The sequence below is a fragment of the Gopherus flavomarginatus genome, chromosome 5 (genome assembly GCF_025201925.1).
Source record: "Gopherus flavomarginatus isolate rGopFla2 chromosome 5, rGopFla2.mat.asm, whole genome shotgun sequence".
In the NCBI taxonomy this organism is placed as follows: Eukaryota; Metazoa; Chordata; order Testudines; family Testudinidae; genus Gopherus; species Gopherus flavomarginatus.
In genome coordinates this window covers 40,513,955-40,535,234 of record NC_066621.1, presented here as the reverse complement: position 1 = coordinate 40,535,234, position 21,280 = coordinate 40,513,955, and the positions used below count along the sequence as shown (strand labels likewise).

General features: G+C 44.3%; 1 pseudogene; it reads right to left on the bottom strand.

Moving 5' to 3' along the window:
- Positions 1-21,280, bottom strand: part of LOC127051016 (NACHT, LRR and PYD domains-containing protein 3-like) — a 48,063-nt pseudogene that overhangs the window by 4,060 nt on the left and 22,723 nt on the right.

Genomic DNA, 21,280 nt, shown 5'->3' with positions numbered 1-21,280 from the left:
TCCTCACCACAGGACCTTCCTCCTGATCTCTGTTAACGCTTGTGCTCCTCAGTCCTCCAGCAGCATGTCCTCTCACTTCCAGCTCCTTATGCACACACCACTAACTGGAGTGAGAGATTTTTTATACCAGGGGTCCTGATTAGCCTTAATTAATTCTAGTAACTTCCCAATTGGCTGCAGGTGTCCTGCCTGCCTGCCTGCCTTCATTAGCTCTAGAAAGTTCCTGAGTGTTCTGGAATAGTCCCTGTTATCTTACACAGGGAAAAAAGACCTGCTTAACTTGGAGCTAATGTATCTACCTTCGACCACTCTCTTGTAGCCATCTGGCCTGACCCTGTCACACTATCCTCCTTCCACAACACACAAGGCTTCATAAACTGCTATACAGCCTAAACTCTGACATATGTACAAGAGGGACACATGTTACAAGTTGTTCTCTTTTCCTCAAAGGCATCTCAAAAGAAAATCATACCCTAAAAAAAAAGATTATGTACTTTGAACATGTCTATTAGAACACTAACAAGGAATATCGAATGACTGTCCATTCAGTAACGCTATCTATCCTGTGCACTTAATGAGGCAAGGAGCCTGTAGAAAATAAAAAGAATTTGTGATCAAGTAATTAAAGGTTTTATCACGATGCCTACACACCAGGGGGCTGAACTAATGTTGCAAAAGCAACTTCAATTCTAGCATTTCCTAAACTTAAAGAGCTTAACTTTTCAGCTTTAATATTCCATGTTTGCCTCCTGGGGTGTTTTTATTTTAAATGTATCAATAATCGTACAAGCCCAGAGTCTCCACAGAACTTATCTCCATTTATCTGAGTCCATCTTTCATCATTTTGTTTCATAACATCCTCTTGTACTTGTAGATTTAGAACACATCGCTGAGTGCCATGCTGGATTTACAGGGAACTAAGTTAGTTGTCTGAAATTTTGTGAATTAAGGAAAATTATAACAATTTATAACTGCCTGGCATGTATGCTGAACCAAGCTCTTCATGTTCCTGATGTCTTTCTTAACTACAGTTGCCAGTGCTGTTGACACCTGTGAGGGCTGCTGCCTAGAGAGAGGGGCAGGCTTGCACTAAAGAATGAAGAAACTGGGCTGCTTGACAGACAGTCCTGATTTATTTGTCCCTGTTCTCTTTCTTTGAGTCTCTCTTTTTCCCTTACATCTTTGTCCCAGGATTAATTATCCTCATGGCGGTAAATGAGAGGAATGAAGGAAGAGGGTTATTTTGAATGATGATAGGATCCCAGACTTGTGTTCCGCATCTGCCTTTCTGAGCAAAATATAAATGGAGCAGATTTTGATGTCAGAACCTCATGTAGTAAAAACTAAGACATGATCCCACTTTTGGTCTGCCAAAAGATGGCCGATCAACACGGCCGTGTCTCTCTCTCTTCCCCATGTAGGTTAGTGGTGCTGATCAAGGGTTGGTAGTGCATTCATTGTAATATTGCAATCCTAGTAGCAAAAGCTAAAATCAGGATTGAATGATTTTAAAAGACACTAAAAGGAAGTCAATTGTTACTTACCTTATTTTCCTGAGCTTGCAATTTTGGTATTTCAGTTTTTCACAGAGCAGTTTCACACCTGAATATCCCAGGTTGTTCTCCCCGAGGTCCAGCTCTATCAGGATCTGATTTGTACTGAGAACAGTGCAGAGATCGCTACAACAATCAGCTGTAAGATTGCACCAAGAAAATCTACAGGAGGCAAAAATAGTGGGAGGGAAGTTACTCCTTATTTCTTTCTCCCACTGACATCAGTAGGTGTCTAGACAGATTCTTATTTCTGGATGTAGACATAAGGGAAGCCATGTGACAGTAAACAATAAAAGTCCTCTCAGTGGATTCCTTGCCATATGCACCTGTTAAGTCAGTCTCCACTTACTGCACAAGTGAACATTCTGTGAATGAGGCGTTGACTGTACATCATGGCAAAGGGCTGGAGAGTCAACCTACAGAAGGATGCTGCTGGAAAACTGGCCGCAACCTCTCTGACTGGTGCACAGAACTCTTGTTCCCTTCTGGTTACGTACACTGAGTCACAGCTTCTGTATCAGCTCTCTTTCTCCAGAAATGTTCCTCATTGCTAAAACTGTGAGCCTTGTGTTGCAGGAGTCAACATCCCTCACACCCACAGACAAGCTACCTGATGACTATGTACCTCATTCTTTATCTCTTGGTTTTCAAAGATGCATTTGACATTTTGGAAGGATGCAAAACACCAGCAGTGACCCTTAACACTACATTACTGAAGTTTGTGGCAGTGAATAATTGTTGAAAACCAGCACTCCTTGTTTAAATGAGAGAAACATATTTAAACACTACTTTAGCTTACATCTTGTTTCCTCTGTGTATGGTACATTCAGTTACCTCTATGCAAAGACTCTAGACTGGTGTGAGACTTGACAAAAATGCCTACTGAAATGAATTGTATCAAAACAAATCTAAGTGTAAAGAGGCCCAACTTAGTGCAGCAATGATACACATGCCTTGGTTGTACTACTGCAGAATTCTTTGTTTTCTTTTGGGATCCACAATATCTTTGTTATCTTTGCACACTTAGAGCAAATGTTATTACATCCAAATGAAAAAAGCAGGGAAGTGTTAGTAAAGTGCATAGGTCCTTTTCAGCACCTCTCTCAACGTGCATATTTGGATTCCTTCCTGATCATATGTTGCTAATTCCCTTTATTTCCATTCAATTAATCATTGAAAAAAAGGTACCTATCCAAGGCTTGACATCCCCTTACAAACCAGCAGCAGCAGCAGCCACCAAGTAATCATTTCAACAGGAACTCGGCCACTTACAAAAGCTCCTTTCCACCCCTTTATCGTTCTGGGAAGCACATCTTCAGCCCTCTGCAAAGACCCTACAGATGTTTTTTGCAGCATACCCAGAAAGTCACCCAATTCAAGCTATTTCCAACCGAGCAGGGGCAGCAAGTCCCAGAGCCCACCAGAGAACGTCCTGCCAGCCACCCCCATTCTTTTATAAAGGGGGATCCAGCTGAGGTGCCTCTGCTGAGCATGGCTGTGGCAGTCTGGCCTAGGGCTCAGGCAGACCAGTCCTAGGTCTTGTAAGGCTTTATAAGTCATAATCCACAGTTTGAAACTCCACCTGGAGACCAAAGGGCAGCCAATGGAGATCCTGGAGCTCTGGTGTCATGTGCTCCCAAGCAAGATACTCTGTTCTACACCAGCTTTAGAATCTCAGTGGATTAAGGTGTAACCCCATAGAGCATATTGTAATAGTCTGATTTTGAGAGAACAGAAATATGGATAGCAATGGCAAGGCCTACATCCAAAAAGAAGGGTTGTAACCCGCTAACCAGACACAGATGATAGAAAGCTTATTGAGTCACTGCTGCAACATGATCGTCAAACAGGAGCTGGGGTCTAGAACTATCCCTAAGTTACAAGCCCTAGAAACTAACAGTAGATGTACTCCCTCAATCATAGGAATTGATATTATCTCAAACGTGTCCTCCATCTGCTTCCACCAACCAACCATCATCACCTCAGTCTTATCTGGGTTAAGCTTCTGCCAGCTTGCTCCCATTCATGCAACAATCTAGTCTAGACTCCGGCTGAAGCACTGAACTGCATCATCTGAGTTAGATGAGAGAAAGACTTGCAGCAGGATGTCATCAGAATACTGAAAACACCAAACCCCATGCCTCCTCCCTAGACCCTCCTCACTGCCCCCTTGACACACTGAACAAGAGGGGTGACAGAATGGCCCCACATGGCACCCCACACCTGAGAGCTCTTCAGAAAACTGTAAACATCAGGCCCTTTTCCTGCAGGATATTATAAGGCCTGTAGCCATATTGTAAGGCCTAAAATCCTATGGTCTTTGTTTGCAGCCAGACTGAAAGAGCAGCAGCTATTAGCTGAGTAGCAGAAAGTCACATCCTCTCATTCTATCTAAATTAGATTAAAGTAGTGTAAAATCAGGCTGTTAAAAAAAAGACCCAGTCCCAATGGCAGCCACTATCACCAGATAAAGAAACAGATCTTAAGATGGTTAAAGAAAAACTTGATTTGATACCTTCTGTCTGACAAGAAAACACTTATCAATAGTTGGGGCTGTGAAATCCCCATTTCTTTATTGTTTTGTCATTATGGTCCACACTGCCATATTGTTTGTCTGTATGATCTATGTTTGGTTCTTTAATTGTTTCTGTTTGCTGTATAATTAATTTTTCTAGATGTAAATCAATGAAGGTGGTGGAATATAACTGGTTAGAGAATTATGTTACAATATGTTAGGATTGGTAAGTAAAAATGTAGTAAAGTGATTGGTTAAGGTATAGCTAAGCAGGACTCAAATTTCACTGTGCAAACTGGGGTCCAAGAAGACCAGAAGAGGGGAAAAGAAGGAACAGAATAATAAGAAGGAAAGACCTGGAAGAAGAACTCACCCCCAAAACACAGCCTAAGACCAGAGCTGCCAAGAATCCTCTGCAAGACCGTGACGTGCAGCAACCAGAACCCGGATGCAACTGACCTTGCCTGGCCAACAGGGAAAGTTTGCCTGCCTGATCAGAATTGGTGAGGACAGCATTGTATGCTTAGCGTGTGTATTCTGCTTGGTTGGTAATTGTTAATAAATAGAATAAGGATATTACTGTGTAAGGCTCTTTCACTGGTAAAGGATCCTGCAAACCCACAGGAAGTTACGCCCTGAGCCCTAGGAATTGGGTATGAGTGGGTATTTAAATTAACAGGATTATGCCTGAACCCTAAAAACGGGTAAAAGTGGGTGCCCCGACAGTGTGTGAGTGACAGAGAATTTGTGCAGGTAATAGAAAAGGAGCAATTGCCCACAACTATCGCTGAGATCTGAGGAAAAAGAATGAAACCACTGAAGAGCAGCCTCCATTCACTTCCATCCAGGCATTCTGTGACCAAGCCAGGTCTATGCCAAGATTGACAAGGGTCAGGGAGATCACGGGCATTTAGATATTGTGGATTGTCTCACCACAACCTCCTCCACAATCTTATCCAAAACAGGAAAGATACCTGGGCTCAACGGGTAGTAATCAATGGCTCATTGTCTAGTTGGCAGCCGGTATCAAGCAGAGTGCCCTAGGGGTCAGTCCTGGGGCCAGTTTTGTTCAACATCTTTATTAATGATCTGGATGATGGGATGAATTGCACTCTCAGCAAGTTCACAGAGGACAGTAAGCTGGGGGCAGAGGTAGATGTGCTGGGGGGTCGGGGTAGGGTCCAGAGTGACCGAGACAAATTGGAGGACTGGGTCAAAAGAAATCTGATGAGGTTCAACAAGGACAAGTGCAGAGTCCTGCACATAGGATGGAAGAATCCCATCCACCTCTACAGACTGGGGACCAACTGGCTAAACAGCAGTTTTGAATAAAGCGACCTGGAGATTACAGTGGATGAGAAGGTGGATATGACTCAGCCATGTGCCCTTGTTGCCAAGAAGGCTAACGGCATAGCATTAGTAGGAGCATTGCCAGCAGATCAAAGGAAGTGATTACTCCCCTTTATGTGGCACTAGTGAGGCCACATCTGGAGTATTGTGTCCAGTTTTGGGCCACCCAATACAGAAAGGATGTGGACAAACTGGACAGAGTCCAGAGGAGGGCAACGGAAATTATTAGGAGGCTGGGGCACATGATTTATGAGGAGAGGCTGAGGGAACTGGGCTTATTTAGTCTGCAGAAGAGAAAAGTGAGGGGGGATTTGATAGCAGCCTTCAACTACCTGAAGGGGGTTCCAAAGAGGATGGAGCTCGGCTGTTCTCAGTGGTAGCAGATGACAGAACAAGGAGCAATGGTCTCAAGTTGCAGTGGGGGAGGTCTAGGCTGGAAATTAGGAAATGCTGTTTCACTAGGAGGGTGGCGAAGCACTGGAATGGGTTACCTAGGAAGGTGGTGGAATCTCCATTCTTAGAGGTTTTTAAGGCCTGGCTTGACAAAGCCCTGGGTGGGATGATTTAGTTGTTGTTTGTCCTGCTTTGAGCAGGGGGTTGGACTGGATGGCCTCCTGAGGTCTCTTTCAACCCTGATATTCTATGATACTGTTGAATAATTAGCAAGATTGTCAGTATGAGTTATGCCTCCTTCAAAGCAACAGGCAGCCTGGCCTCTCTAAGAGAAGGGTCCCTCACTTATGAAGATTGTCAACACAAGTACTTCCTCAGAGGCCTTCACCAGCCTGGAAGGCCATAGATCCAAAGCACAGGCTGAAACATCACTCGCTCAACACCTCCAGTACCTGAGAGAGCACCACTGGCTGAAACGCTAGCAGAAGACAATTTGTTCCCTCAAAACCTTGTTCTGCCACTACAGAAGCAGAGGGCCAGTCCTTAATTTGATCAGTCTTGTGTGCAAAATAATTTCTTCACAACAGGAAGGACTCAGATTTGCTACTAAAATGAGACAGTCTGATAAATCCAGCCTATCTACCACCGGGAACAAACCTGTCTGAGATTTTGCGGATGCTATGGCAGAGGCAAAAAATCTTTTTATGGCATCCCACACAACCAAGATTAGGAGTTTTAAAAAATAAATCAATCAATCTGTATGCTGTAATCAGTTGGCATGAGACATTCACCACCGGTTCTCTAGCCATTTTTTTATCTAGTAAAATATGGCTGAACAGTACGGCAGTGGTTCTCTCTCTCCTTCCCCATGACGGGTAGTGGTGCTAGCCCAGCACTGGCAGTGCATGCACTGTAGTACTGTAATGCTAATAAATGAGCTAAAATTACGATGGTATTATTTTAACAGGCACAGACTAATTAACAGACACAGCTGTTACTGACCTTATTTTCTTAAGTCTGCAGCATGGATGTTTCAGTCTGTCACAAAGCACCTTCACTCCTTTATCTCCCAGTTGGTGATTCCACTTCAGGTCCAGCTCTGTCAGGATTTGATTCATACCAAGAGCAGAAGAGAGATCCCCACAACAATCAGCTGTGAGATCACAGCTAAACAAACTGCAGGAACCAAAAACATAAAGAGGAAAATTACTTCTAATTTCTTCCCTGCTCAATTTTTATCTACTGATGTCAATGGGCATCTAGAAAGAGTTTATTCATTCTGGAAGTGTGGATTAAATCATATTGTCTTGTAGGATGCTGTAAAGACTGCAAGTACTGTATTAAATTGCTATATAAAACAGAAGCATAGGTCTGGAGCACAGATTATAGTGTTGTGAGACCTGGGGCAGTGGGTAAGGGGAGAGTCAAGTCCAGCCACTTGACTCTGATAACTACTAGGACTTCAGCCCCTCCACTCAGTGTCCCTGAGAGGTGTCCTTTGATCCTCAATGATCTCTGATAGGGTGGGGACCAGATCTTTAACATTTTTAAGGTAGCGTGCCTCATCTGCACCTGGAGTGCAGGATTCCAACTGCACCACTAACTCTAAGGGATGGATATGAATTCCTGATGTCTGTGTATGGAGGAGGAGGAGGAAGGAGCGAGCAGTTCAGTAGAGAAAGCATAGCCAATGAAATCCTCCAAATTAGCAGGTTCTTCCCTCCTCTCACAAGCTGAAAGACACAGAGAACTACTGACTATAACACAGAGGTAGATGTCTTGGACTGTGATGGAGTTCAGGGCTTATATAGGGTAAAGGATTTGCGCGATACAATTCTAAGAGTTTCAATGCCCTCTGTGGCTTTTATAGGCAGTGTTATCCCCAGTCCATCAGTCTCATACCCAGGCTAGCGGATTCCTTTGGTGCATGAGAATAATAGTTAAACCCAAGATTGAGGAGTTTCAGATCCAGTTCTTCAATTCAGGACTACCTTTTTAAAATCCTTGATTTCCAAACAGAATAACATCTTACAGGCTGCACCCGTGTTGCAGGCCAGTGATTTTTCAAGTGCTGGAGACATTCTCAGCTTTTGGAATCTCTGTGTACCTGAAGGGAGATGGCATCACACATGACCTGCAAACTCTTCACATAAAGTAAAGCCTGTAAATGCTTACCCCAGTGTCTGCAGTTTACAGTCTGGATGTTTCAGTCCCTTACACAATTGCTTCACTCCTGAATCGCCCAGTTTATTCAAGTTCAGGCTCAGCTCTATCAAAGTCTGGCTGGTGCTGAGAACAGAGGAGAGCACCTTACAACAATTGGCTGTGAGACCACACTTATCTAACCTGCAGAGAGAAAAGCACGGAGGGGACATGATCACAGCTTTTGTTTTAAGAAGTAAAATTGCCTTCTGGCCCATCTCCCTAGCCAAAGAGCTTTGAGACTAATAAGAAGCCAGCTTGATTGTGGCTTCCCACTTAAGCCACATCACTCACCCTTCACTGTTGTCCAATCAGCATTAAGAATGGCCCAGATGTCTAAACCTCAAAGTTCTGCCATTGGCCAGTTAACAAAAAAGTTTGGAGTTTGACTTCCTGTCTAAGCAGCACTGACCCTAGCCCTTTCCACAGACAGCCAAAATTTAGGATAGATTTATGGCCAACCCGTGGTTCCTCCCATTCGTCCCTCTCTCTCCACCCCAGTCATTTCCTCTGAGAGATGTCATTTCATGGTCAGAAAAAGTCAGCCACCAACAGCACTCCTGCTCACCAGCTGTGTTTCTTCCACACATCTAACTGGGTTTTGGCCCCTGCTATACGCTTCCCTTCGGGGGCCTAGATCATTATGAAGATGTAGTGACTCTGAACAGCTTGTTTGAAACAAAGTATTATTTATCCATCCATAGGAAGATACATGGGAGGAAAAGAGTTAAAACTATAAAACCCTATACACGCTTACCTAAGCTTAGCATCTCTCTCATGACTGACGTAGGCCTGACATAGCCTTGATTGCCCCTCCCCACATCTTGTTCTCCTGGGGACCTTACAGCCTGCATCCTCTCTCTCAGAGGCTCAGCTTTTATACACTTTCAAGCTCTTCATGCAAGTCTTCCTGCCTGGACCCCATGGAGCTTACAAGATGGGACCTTATTCACCCAGCCAGATCCCCTGATTCCACACTAGTGGAGATGAACGTCAAAGGAATTAACACCTCCATCCTCCATTTGAGTACTAGCAATTGGGGCCCATCTATAGCCATTATCTTGGTTACCATTTAGTAAGCAATACAATAACTAAGCTCTCACACAGACAAAAATAATACAGATATCACCCATGTACTTCAAAGAAGTTGGGTACAGCTGCTCCATCCCAGCAAATGGCAGAGGTTGCCTCTGGTTGTGGCTGTTTCATATCAAAGTTTTGTGTGGGAGGCAGAGTAATCTGTCATCACCCCTTCCTCTTCTCCCTAGAACATTAGATCTGGAGCCTAGGGGAGGGGCCAGTGTGGGCCATGCTGGCAGTTACATGACCCACTTCGCCCCTCCCATGAGTCACCCCTGGCTTGTAAATCAACAGCCTCCATTAGCTAACCTGGTTACCCCCTGCTAAGGAGAGATTTTTCCCTATAAGATGCTTTCCAATGAGCAGTTTTTAATGTCCCAAGTGACAGAGCTACTAACATATCTGTGAGGAGACTTTTCTATGGGCTAATTGGATGTGTCAGGGCAACACCCTTCAGTAAGGTATAACACCCTCTCCTTCCCCCCATGCTTTCATGCATGATTTACTCATTCGCTCTCCCCACCCTTCCCACTCTGAATTGGACAAGGCCAACTCCCTGCAAGGGAGTGTGGAGGGGGAGAAGTGGAACCATCAGCAACAGATCATCTCAGAAGGATCTGCTGCATCTCCTTCCACCCAGCACAGTGAGCCCCAGTGACCCCCCTCCTCAGGAGGGTTCAGGAAGGCGAGTGTACACTGACTGAGAGAATCTGAAGCTCACTGGTTCCTCCAAGAGGGAAGAGAGTACGAAAGCAGACGGTGCCATGACTCTCCCATCACAAGTGTGAACAGAAGGTTATTGGCAGATGGTTTATACTACACATACACACGCCTGAACGGTGTCCTACATATCAGATGCCTGAAGGGAGCTGGCAACACACACCAGCCACATATCCTGTCAAATTTTTAAAGGGCACATGAAAATTCTTACCACAATTTCTGCAGTTTGCAGTCTGGATGTTTCAGCCCCGTACACAGCCGCCTCACACCAGAATCGCCCAGTTCATTTAAATTCAGGTTAACCTCAGTCAGGGTCTTTCTGGTAGCGAGAACAGAAGAGAGCTCCCCACAGCAATCAGCTGTAAGTTGGCAACCCCACAATCTGCAGGAGAGAGAGAGAGATGAACCGGACCGCCCGGGGGGGTGGGCAAGTGGGGAAACTTGCCCCAGGCCCCGCAGGGGCCCCCACGAGAGTTTTTTGGGAGCCCTGGAGCGGGTTCCTTCACTTGCTGCAGGGACCCCAGAAAACTCTTGCGGAGCCCGGGCCCCTGGAGCAGGGCCGTCCTTAGGCATAGGCAGAATAGGCAGCGGCGTAGGGCCTCACTCTGACTGGGGGCACCACTCTGCAGGCAGCCCAGACAGTGTAGAAGCAGGGCTGCTGGGTCCTAGAGAGAGCCGAATGCAGCACAGTCTGAGGGATGGGATTGGCTCCTGGGGTCTCTGGGAAGGAGAGGAGGTAGGGGTTGGGAAAGGAGCTCACCTGTGAGTGTGACTCTTTCCCCCCGGCTGAGGTCAGGTGAGGCAGGCTCTGTGGCTCTGGAACCAGTATCCTTTGTTGTCCCCCATAACATCCATTCTTCTCCCCCCTATCCCACGGAGCACCCCGTCCTTTCTCCCTCCTCCCCAGGAGCAACCCTCTCTCTCTCTCCTCCCTCCCCTCCGTCAGGGCTGGGTTGGGTGAGGTGCTGGGGGTGGGTGGGGGGAGGGCTGGCTGGCTGCTTGCTGAGGAATGAAAGTGAAAGTATCTCACTTCCTGGGCAGGCAGTCAGGATTGGAATGTCACACAGGGCTGGGTTAGGATTAGCCAGATGTGTGAAAAATCAGGATAGGGGATTGGGGTACAGTGATCAGATATCCCTATTTTATAGGGACAGTCCCAACTCTGGGGTCTTTTTCTTATATAGGCTCCTTTTACCCCACCCCTCCATCCCTATCCTGATTTTTCACACTTTCTGTCTGGTCACTCTAGGTGGGGGTAATTGGTGCCTATATAAGACAAAGCCCCAAATATTTGGACTGGCCCTATAAAATCAGGACATCTGGATCTGGCCACCCTAGCTGGGGAGCGCCTCTCCCCTGGGCTGGCAGCTGCCAGCGATCCATCTCATCCGGGCGGAGCTGCACAGGGCAGGATGAGCTGCTGTGGCTCCATGGGTGCCCCGTCCCTGAGATCAGATGCTGTGCTAACTTCACCATGGTCCGTAAGGCTGGTGGTGGTGCCCATTGGCGTGTGATTGGACCTGAGGGTTTGCGGCTGCTGTTGCCACTCTGCACCCCAAGAGGTGGATTTTGGGGTCCTGCAGTTTTCCACCTATCTCCTCCTCTACTGCAGCTGTTGGACCAGCAGGCTGAGGGGTGAGCCAAGCATGAAAGCAGTACTGTGTTGCCATTTAGATTGTCATTTAACAACTTTGTTTGCCAAAAATTCTTGTTAACAATCCTGAATCCAATTTCAATATTTTTTTTAAAAAATCAATATCTTAGCCAAAAACAGAAATTTAAGTTGTTGACAATTATTAGTGACAGGTTTGGTTTGAGGCAGGGAGTGGGCCAGTTTTCATCAGAGAAACAAAAAATGTTGACTGACTTTCCTATAGCCTGTTACTCCTGATAAGAGCCCTCCAACAACTGTAATATGCTCATCTCCTTACTAGTGTATAAAGCAGGGGTCAGCAACCTATGGCACAAGTGTAAAAGGTGGCAGGTGAGCTGATTTTTGATGGTATGCAGCAGCAGGCTGAGCGGCTCAGCCCATCACTGCTCTGGGGTTCCGGCTGCTGCCCTATTGCCAACTGGGATACCAGCCATCGGCCCCACTCAGCACCTGCTGCTGGCCTGGGGACCCCGAAGGAACCCCAGGCTGGCAGTGGGCTGAGCAGGCCAGCTGAACCACTCAACCTGCTGTCAGCCTGGGGTTCCATTCACTCAGCCGGCAGCAGGCTGAGTAGGGCTGGTGGGGAGTTGAGTGACTCAGTCTGCTGCCAGTCTGGGGTGCCAGCAGCACTCAGCCTACTGCTACTCCGGGGTTCCGGCTGCCGGCCCCTTGCCAGTCAGGAGCTCAGCCGCCAGCCCCACTCTGCCTCCTGCCAGCCTGGGTGAGCAGAATCCCAGGCTGGTAGTGGGCTGAGGGGGGATTGGCGGCCGGGGTCCTGGCTGGCAGGAGTTGGTGGTCAGAACCCCAGACCAGCAGCAGACTGAGCAGGACCTGGGATCCTTGTCTAGGGTTCCAGCCACCAGCCCTGCTTAGCCCGCTGCCGGTTTGGGGTTTCATTTACTCAGCTGGCAGTGGCCTGAGCAAGACCGGTGGCCAAGACCTCAGATAATAACAATAGTTTATTTATATAATATAGACATAGAGAGAAACCTTCTACAAACATTAAAATGTATTACTGGCACGAGAAACCTTAAATTACAGTGAACTTGGCACACCACTTCTGAAAGGTTGCCGACTCCTGGTATAGAGTGACCATATGTTGTACTAAGATTCTCCTGCTTTTTTTTTTCCCCTGTGAGTCAGTAGAACTTTTGCCAGCCCAGAAGTTGGGCAGCCAATGTTTTACATTTTCACAATGTTTTCTCCAACTTTCATAAAGTAAATACATAGTTAATATGAGTTTAAAAGGCCAGGGACACTTCTTTGTGAAGAATCTGTACAGCAGATCATGCTAGAGCTGTGAAAATGTCAGTTTTTTATGGAATTTTAGAGGCAGTGATTTATCAAGTATTTTATCATGTGAATGTGCTGCTATTGCTAATGTCTTTCCAAACAAAAATAAGGCACAACAGGACTTCTGTAACATTTCTGTGCTACCTTAATCTAGATGAGATGATTCTGTGCTGACTTCATTTTGGTCACTTTGTGCTTTACCTAGGAGTAAAACTAGGGTTATATTTTCCCACTGTTTGGAAACCCAGCTTATTAAACTGGATAATGCCATTGATCTATTTACAGTATAAAGTTGATATAGAGTTGTAACTAACGTTAAGACTGATGCCCATTATACATTTAAAACTAAAAAGTGGCTTTGTAAAAATGACATGGGTTTCCAACTCTACTGTGTCTCAGTCTTCGCACTAGCTCAAGTTCACAGGCTCACAGCTATCCTATATTAGCTATTTTAAATAATATTTCTGATAATAATAATTTAAACAGTTATTTCTTTAAGAAATACCCTTATAAGTTATGTCCTATCGAAAACAACCTTCTGGGACAAAAAAGAAAACGGAAAAATGAAATAGGATTAGCTGTGGAAGCACAGAAGGGTTCTATACTTAAGTTTGTACATCATGAAAACAACGAAGTTGATCAAGATCATCATGTAACTTCCCAAGAAAATTTTTATGCAGATGAAGCTCAAGAAATGCAAGAACACACAGATCATTTGAAACAGATGCAGACACAAAACAAGAAATTAAAACAGTTGAAACTGTACTAGCATGGGATATAGATGACATTGGCACATGGCCACAATCTTTAAACAACAAATACCGTGCCATTATACTTGAGAAAGGCCCTGTGAGAATAAAGGTCTTGAATATCCTAAAGACATTAGAGGTAGGAAATTCACAAAAAACAATTACTACAAAAGACTTTCTAATGGTGAAATTGTCAATAGATGGTGGCTTGTGTACTCTAAATGCAAGGATGCTGTATTTTATTTCCCATGCAAGATTTTCAATAGTTGCAATTTTAAGATAGCAACCGTGGGTATTAATGATTGGAAAAATCTTAGTCACATATTACCACAACATGAAAAGGCACAATACCACATTGAAAGTATGCACAAATGGTGTGAGCTGAGTGTAAGGTTAAAATATCAGACAACTCTTGATGCCCAAAATCAAAGATTGCTGGAGTCAGAAAAGCAGCATTGGCGTCGTGTTCTTGAACGTCTATTATCTATTGTTGAATATCTATCAACAAACAAACAATCTTGCTTTTAGAGGAAGTGTTGAGAAATTATTCCAGCCCCAAAATGGAAATTTTTTGGGCCTTGTACAACTGCTGGGAAAATCTGACACAGTGATGAGTGAACATCTCCGAAAAGTAACCGAAAATGAAATACATGACCACTATTTGGGACCAAGAATTCAAAATGAACTGATCATGCTAATGAGTAATAAAGTGAGAGACAAAATTGTTTCTCATTGGTTACTTTGGCAAAATATTTTACCGTAATTCTAGATTGCACTCCGGACATAAGTCATCAAGAACAGATGTCATTAATGGTGAGATTTGTCGACATTAGTGATTCAGCACAGATTACAGTTAAGGAATTGTTTATCACATTTTTAGAAGTACAAGACACTACAGGTTTTGGACTTCTTCAAACTCTCCTTGATGAACTAAAACAAATGGGATTGTCCATAATGAACATTCGAGGACAAGGCTGTGATAATGGCGCCAATATGAAAGGATGCATTTCTGGCATGCAAGCTAGATTGCTGAGAGAAAATCCACGAGCCTTTTTTGTTCCATGTGCATGCCACAGCCTTAATTTGATATTGTGTGATATGGCCAAGTCTTCTGTAGAAGCTATATCTTTTTTTGGTTTGCTGCAACGCATTTACGTGCTCTTTTCAGCTTCCACTCAAAGATGGCAAATATTCAAAGCACATGTCAATGGTATTACCGTTAAGCCTCTATCTGAGACACACTGGGAAAGCAGAGTAGAAAGTGTAAAAACGTTGAGATATCAATCTGAGGAAGTTTATGAAGCATTGGTTGCTATTTCGGAAGAAGCCAGAGATCCAAAAGCCAAAAGCGAAGCACAGTCATTGGCCTCTGAAATATCCAGCTTCAAGTTTCTAACATCTGTCGTAATCTGGTATGACATTCTTGTTAAAATCTCAAGTGTAAGCAAAATAATGCAGAGTCCAATGATGCAGCTTGATTCAACACTTACCTTACTAAACAACACAAAGACTTTAGTGAAATACAGAGAACATGGATTCAAAGAAGCACAGGTTACAGCAAGAGAGCTTGCACAGGCACTCGGTGTAGAACCAAAATTTCCATGTGCGAATGTGATACGAGTTTCAAGGAAAAAACAACAAATGGAATATGAAGGAGCAGATGAGCCCATAGACGATCCAGAAAAGAAATTTGAGGTTGAATTTTTTAATGTTGTGATGGATAAAGCAGTATCTGCTGTTGATGAAAGGTTTAATATCTTGCAAGTACACCATGAACAGTTTGGATTTTTGTATGACATAACTAAATTCAACGAAATAGGAAAACAAGAGCAACTAATGACAAAATGCAAGAACCTAGAGAGCCTCCGGAAGCACGGTGATAGTTTTGATTTAAATGGACTTGAACTGTACGAAGAATTGAGTACACTGTCATCAATGTTGCCACATGCAAAATTGGTGATGGACATTGTACAGTTTATTCATACCCGCAAACTTGTTGACATATATCCTAATGTGTACATTGCCACTCGTATTCTACTGACAATTCCTGTAACAGTAGCATCAGGAGAATGGAGTTTCTCAAAACTAAAGCTCATTAAAAACTATCTCCGCTCTACAATGAGTCAGGAACGCTTAACTGATCTTGCTATTCTTGCAATCGAACAAGACACGACTTTGTCTTTGTCATACGATGACATTATTACTGATTTTGGAGCCAAAAAAACCAGAAAGATTGCTTTTAATTAAAAACAAATCTTTGTTTCAATACCTCTTCATATAAATTTCCAATAAAATTTTGATAAGTTAAAAAATATATATTATTTGCATCATTCTGTCATATCAGAATTTTTTCTATAGTGCTGCTTCTTTAGTGCTAGTCCATCAGCATTACAGTGTGCTTAATTAAGTTAAACTGGTTTTAATAAAGTGAATGTGGCAAGTTTTCCAGTACTGTAAGCTTATGTTTGTGTTGCTAAGAGCAGATCAGGCACAGGGGCACCAGTTTAATAATCTCCCCCAGGGCACCATAAATCCTAAGGCCGGCCCTGCCCTGAAGCTTCTTCTGCTCCGGGTCTTCAGCAGCAATTTGGCGGCGGGGGGTCCTTCTGCCCCAGGACCCTCTGCCGAAGAGCCGGATCTTCAGTGGCAATTCAGCGGCGGGGAATCCCCGCTGCCTAAGACATCAGGCCCCCTGAATCTTCTGGGCGGCCCTGGAGATGAAAAATAACTAACTCTGTCCGTCCTGTCAACATCTCACTGAACTTCCAGGCAATAACATGCCAGTCTGTGCTACTGGGATAATCATCGGCTATGTCTGCACTATGGGGCTGGAGGTGTGATTCCCTGCTTGTGCAGATGTACCTATGCTAACCTGAGCAGAGCTAGCACACTCAGATTAATGCAGCTGTGGCAGTACAGTCAGCTGTGGCACAGGCTAGCCACCCGAGTACATAGGCTCAGTATATGTCAACACAGTATATAGACTTATCCATCCTCTAATTCACTCACTTCTCTGCATAAATTATTATGTAATCCATCCATCAGAAAACAATAACTTCCTAACCCAGGGGTTCTCAACCAGGGGCACGTGTACCCCTGAGTGTACACAGAGGTCTGCCAGGGGGTACATCAACTCATCGAGATATTTGCCTAATTTTAACAGGCTACATAAAAAGCACTAACAAAGTCAGTTTCATACAGACAATTACTTGTTTATACTGCTCGATATATTATATACCGAAATGCAAGTACAATATTTATATTCCAAATGATTTATTTTAGAATTATATGGTAAGAATAAGAAAAATCGGCAATTTTGCAGTAATAGTGTGCTGTGACATTTTTTTATTTTTATGTCTGATTTTTGTAAGTGAGTAGCTTTTAAGTGAGGTGAAACTTAAAAACAAGACAAATCCTGAAAGTGGTTCAGTAGTCTGGAAAGGTTGAGAGCCACTGTCCTAACCAAAGCCCCATAACCCCTGAGTGTTCTGTTTGTACAGCACCTAGCACAATGGAGTCTCAGTCCAAAACTGTGGCTCCGAGGTGCTATGGTACTACTAATACCAATGAGGGAAAGCCCAAGAAAATAGAGTCTTACAGCATGCTCTGAAAATCACCAACCTGAGTTATCAGACCTAAGGGAGCAGGAGAGTATGTTTAAGAATAAAAGGCGCTTCACAAAAGACACTAGATCCCTTCCTTTTAAACCAGCTTAGCTGAAGTTCTTCCACTAACTGCAACTGTGGTGGTGTCTCATGAGGAGAAGACTCCAAGAGAGATGATCTGTGCCCCACAAGCATTTACTTTTCAGTGAAGAGACTGTCTTCCTTGGTGTCCATACAGTGCCCAGCAAAGTGAGGCTCCACTAGGCCCGCTGAGTACTCTTGTCACACAAATAAAAAAAAAAAGTTAAGCACAATACCTGTACGATACTTACAGTCACAGAAAGGTAGGGCTGGAAGGGACCTCAAGGATTCCATCCCCCTGTGCTGATGCTGGGTTAAGTCAACCTAGACCATCCCTGGCTAGTGTTTGTGTAATCTGCTCTTAAAAACCTTCCGTGACAAGTATTCCACAACCTTCCCAAGTAGCTTGGTATAGCAGACTCAGACTACAGAAAACCAGCGGGTACTTACACTATTTTTTGCAATCAGCTATTTTGACATTTTAGCCCTTCACACAGCAGTTTCACTCCTGAATCTTCCAGTCGATTCCACTTCAGCTCCAGTTCTGAGAGGGTCTGGTTGGCACGAAGCATGTGGGAGAGAGACTCACAACCACCAAATGTGAGACCACAGTTCTCCAACCTGCAACAGCCAGAGATAAACAGAAGAAAATCACTTATTTCTGCTCAATTCATTGTGTTTCACTCACTAAGGTCAAGAAGCATCTAGAAAGATTTTTTTCTTTAAACTGTAAGATTAGAGTTGTGCTGAGAAGGATGAAAGTCTTGGGGAAGAGAACATCAAGCTGTAACAGAGTGAAACAATCCAGTAGTTGTGACTCTCCTTCCACATTATGTCATGGTATCTTGCACTAAGGAACCCCAGTTATTAAGTATAGCCAGATCCAGTAATGGGGGATTCAGTTATTAGAAAAATGGACAGGTTGGGGTTTGTGATGATTGGGAGATGATGGTCAATTGCCTGCTAGGTGTGAAGATTGAAGACTTCAAGACATCTCAATAGACTTATGTACAGTACTGAGAAGGAGACAGTGGCAGTGTAGATGTACGGATGACATAGGGAAAGGTAGTAGAGAGGTCCTGGAGAACAAATTTAGGCTGCTAAGTAAGAAAGAGACTGAAGTCCAGGACCTCTATGGGAGGATTTTGTTAAATGCTTCCAGTTCCACATGCAGCGCCAGATAAGAGACAGAACTGTAGGGTCTCAATGCGTGGATGAGACAATGATGTTCAGAGAAGAGATTTTGGTTTATTTAGGAACTGTGCAACCTTTTAGGAAAGGAGGAGCCTTCATAGGAAGGATGGGCTCCACCTAAACCAAAACAGAACCAGATTTTTGGCATATAACATTTAAAAGATCATAGAGGAATTTTTAAACTAAGGGTTGGGGGAAAAGCCAACAGGTGCAGTGGAGCATATGGTTTGGACAGAGACACTTCTTAAGCGGGGATTTATTAAAGGGGACATTCTGTCTCCTAGTAAAGAGGAGAGGACAGAAGTTGATAAAGTACAGCTAAAGTACAGGCTGTTGTGGAGAATCCTTTGCACTGGTTTTCACTGCAGAGGATGTGAGGGAGATTCCCACATCTGACCCATTCTTTTTAAGTGACATATCTAAGGAATTGTCCCAGACTGAGGTGTCACTAGAGGTGGTTTTGGAACAAACCAATAAATTAAATGATAATAAGTGACCAGGTCCAGAGGCCCTCTGGAATGGTGGTCAATGCATGAAGGGGCATATGAATGTTTAGCAGATCTGCACGTAAATATCTTTCAGTGCTGTCTACAATAGTGCCATGTGAACACCTGTTCTCATTTTCAGGTGACATTGTAAATAAGAAGCGGGCAGAATTATCTCCCATAAATGCAAACAAACTTGTTTGTCTTAGTGATTGGCTGAACAAGAAATAGGACTGAGTGAACTTGTAAGCTCTACAATTTTACATTGTTTTAGTTTTGAGCGCAGTTATACTCAAAAATACTCTATATTTGTAAGTTGCACTTTCACAATAGAGATTGCACTACAGTACTTGTATGAGGTGAATTGAAAAACACTTTTGTAACCTTTTTTACAGTGCAAACATTTGTAATAAAAAATAATGTAAAGTGAGCACCGTACACTTTGTAGTCTGCCTTGTAATTGAAATCAATATATAAAAATATAAAAAACATCCAAAAATATTTAAATAAATGGTATTCTGTTTTTGTTTAACAGTGCGATTAAAATTGCAATTAATCACAATCCATTTTTTTAATCGTTTGACAGCTCTAATTTTTCATAATGCACAAACACAAGGGGGCCAAATTAAGGATGCATAGACAACCTTCATTCTGGTGTTTCCTAACTTTCAACTACTTGATTTTGCAACTTCAATAATTTTTTTTGTAACACACTTTTGGTATGTAACTGCCAAATGTATTCTTTAAAAGGGCAAAGACAAAAACCAGTTGTATGCTGTACCTTTGTAACAATCACTGCATCAGCACTGAACCTTCAGCACTGAAGCACAGACTTCTACCATCTGAGCCACTGTACTAGCCATGTTAGCTTGCAGCAGAAGGTGGCTGTAATCTCAGGATGGGAAAGAGGTGGTTGTATGGGCCACAGGCAACATGTGCTGGATCCCAGGGTTAGTTGAGGCATGATGGGAAAGCTCAGCCCTATCTCCCTCTCCCACCTGCACATTTCCAAGTAACTGTGGGAGATCCTGCTTCATGCAATGCTCACGGTGGGATGAGTCACTAGAGCCAACATGCAATCTGGTTCTTGTCCACTTCTAATCCAACCGGTGGTGAAAGTAAATGCTCTGATTTACCAGTACGCCAGGGTCCTGGGCAAGGTGGGGGAGCAGCTCTGGGCCTCCAGAAGGGGTGAGGCCTCGGGCATAAGGGGCAGGGCTGGGGGATCAGAATCCCCCAGCCAGCCCTTCATGGCTCCTGTTGCCATGGTAGCCAGGAGCCCAGGGGTTGCAGCTGTGATTTGAAGGGCTCAAGGGCTCAGGTGGCAATTTAAAGGATCCAGGGCTCCTGGCCACTGCCGCAGAAGTAGCAGCAGCCAGGAACCCCAGGCCCGCTGCCCCTTTTGCTCCCTCTCATTGGCAGCAATGCCAGTAGAGTCCAGCAGTGCTACAGCAGCACTTTAATGTCGGCCGTTTACAGGCTGGTACTGGCAGCCAGTTCTTACCGGTATGTCATACTGGCCCATACCACTTTCACCTCTGCCTTCCACACCACGCTATGGGCAACTATTTAAGGCCTGCTGTAAACAATGGAGGAGTTAGAGCTTTTCAAGAATCTTTTATACTGGAAGAGGTTAGGATACCTCAACATAGGGGTTGCAACCAGCTTCCCTTATAGTATTGTTACCCCCTTTTAACCCAAGCAGTTAGCTGGCTTTTGGAGTCCTGTGGGTCATTTCTGTTAGGAGGAGAAATTGTTGAAAGAGTCAGGTATTTCTTTGTAAATAAACAGGATTTCATCAATGTGTTGTTTGCCTCTTTCATCTAGCACAGAGATTCTCAAACTGTGGGTCGGGACCCCAAAGTGGGTCATGACCCACTTTAATGGGCTTGCCAGGGCTGGCATTAGACTTGCTGGGGTCGAGGGCTGAAGCTTCAGCCCAAGAGCTTCAGGTCTGGGTGGTGGGGCTCAGGCTTTGGCTTCAGCCCTGAGCAGTGGGGCTCAGGTTACAGCCCCCCCGTCCCCACCCAGGGCTGAAACCCTCAAGCTTTTCTGTCCCGGGCAGGGCTCAGGCTTCAGCTTTGCAGGCTCAGGCTTTGGTCCCCCTTCCCAGGGTCATGAAGTAATTTTTGTTGTCAGAAGGGGGCAATGAAGTTTGAGAAACCCTGATCTTGCACTGAGCCGTAAAGTTCTGTCTTTGCTTTTCTCAGGATCACACTCCAGAGTATCTCTCTGGGTGTGTCTAATTTTCTGCTGCTTCTCCCCGAGGCAGTGGAACACAGCTCCACAGCCCAGCCCCACGTTCACTTTAGCAGTCTTCAAGGAAACTATTTAGCTCCTTCAGCCACATGGCTCAGCTTCTACTCAAGACTTGCCTTCTGCTTACATTTTGGGTGATATTCCCAT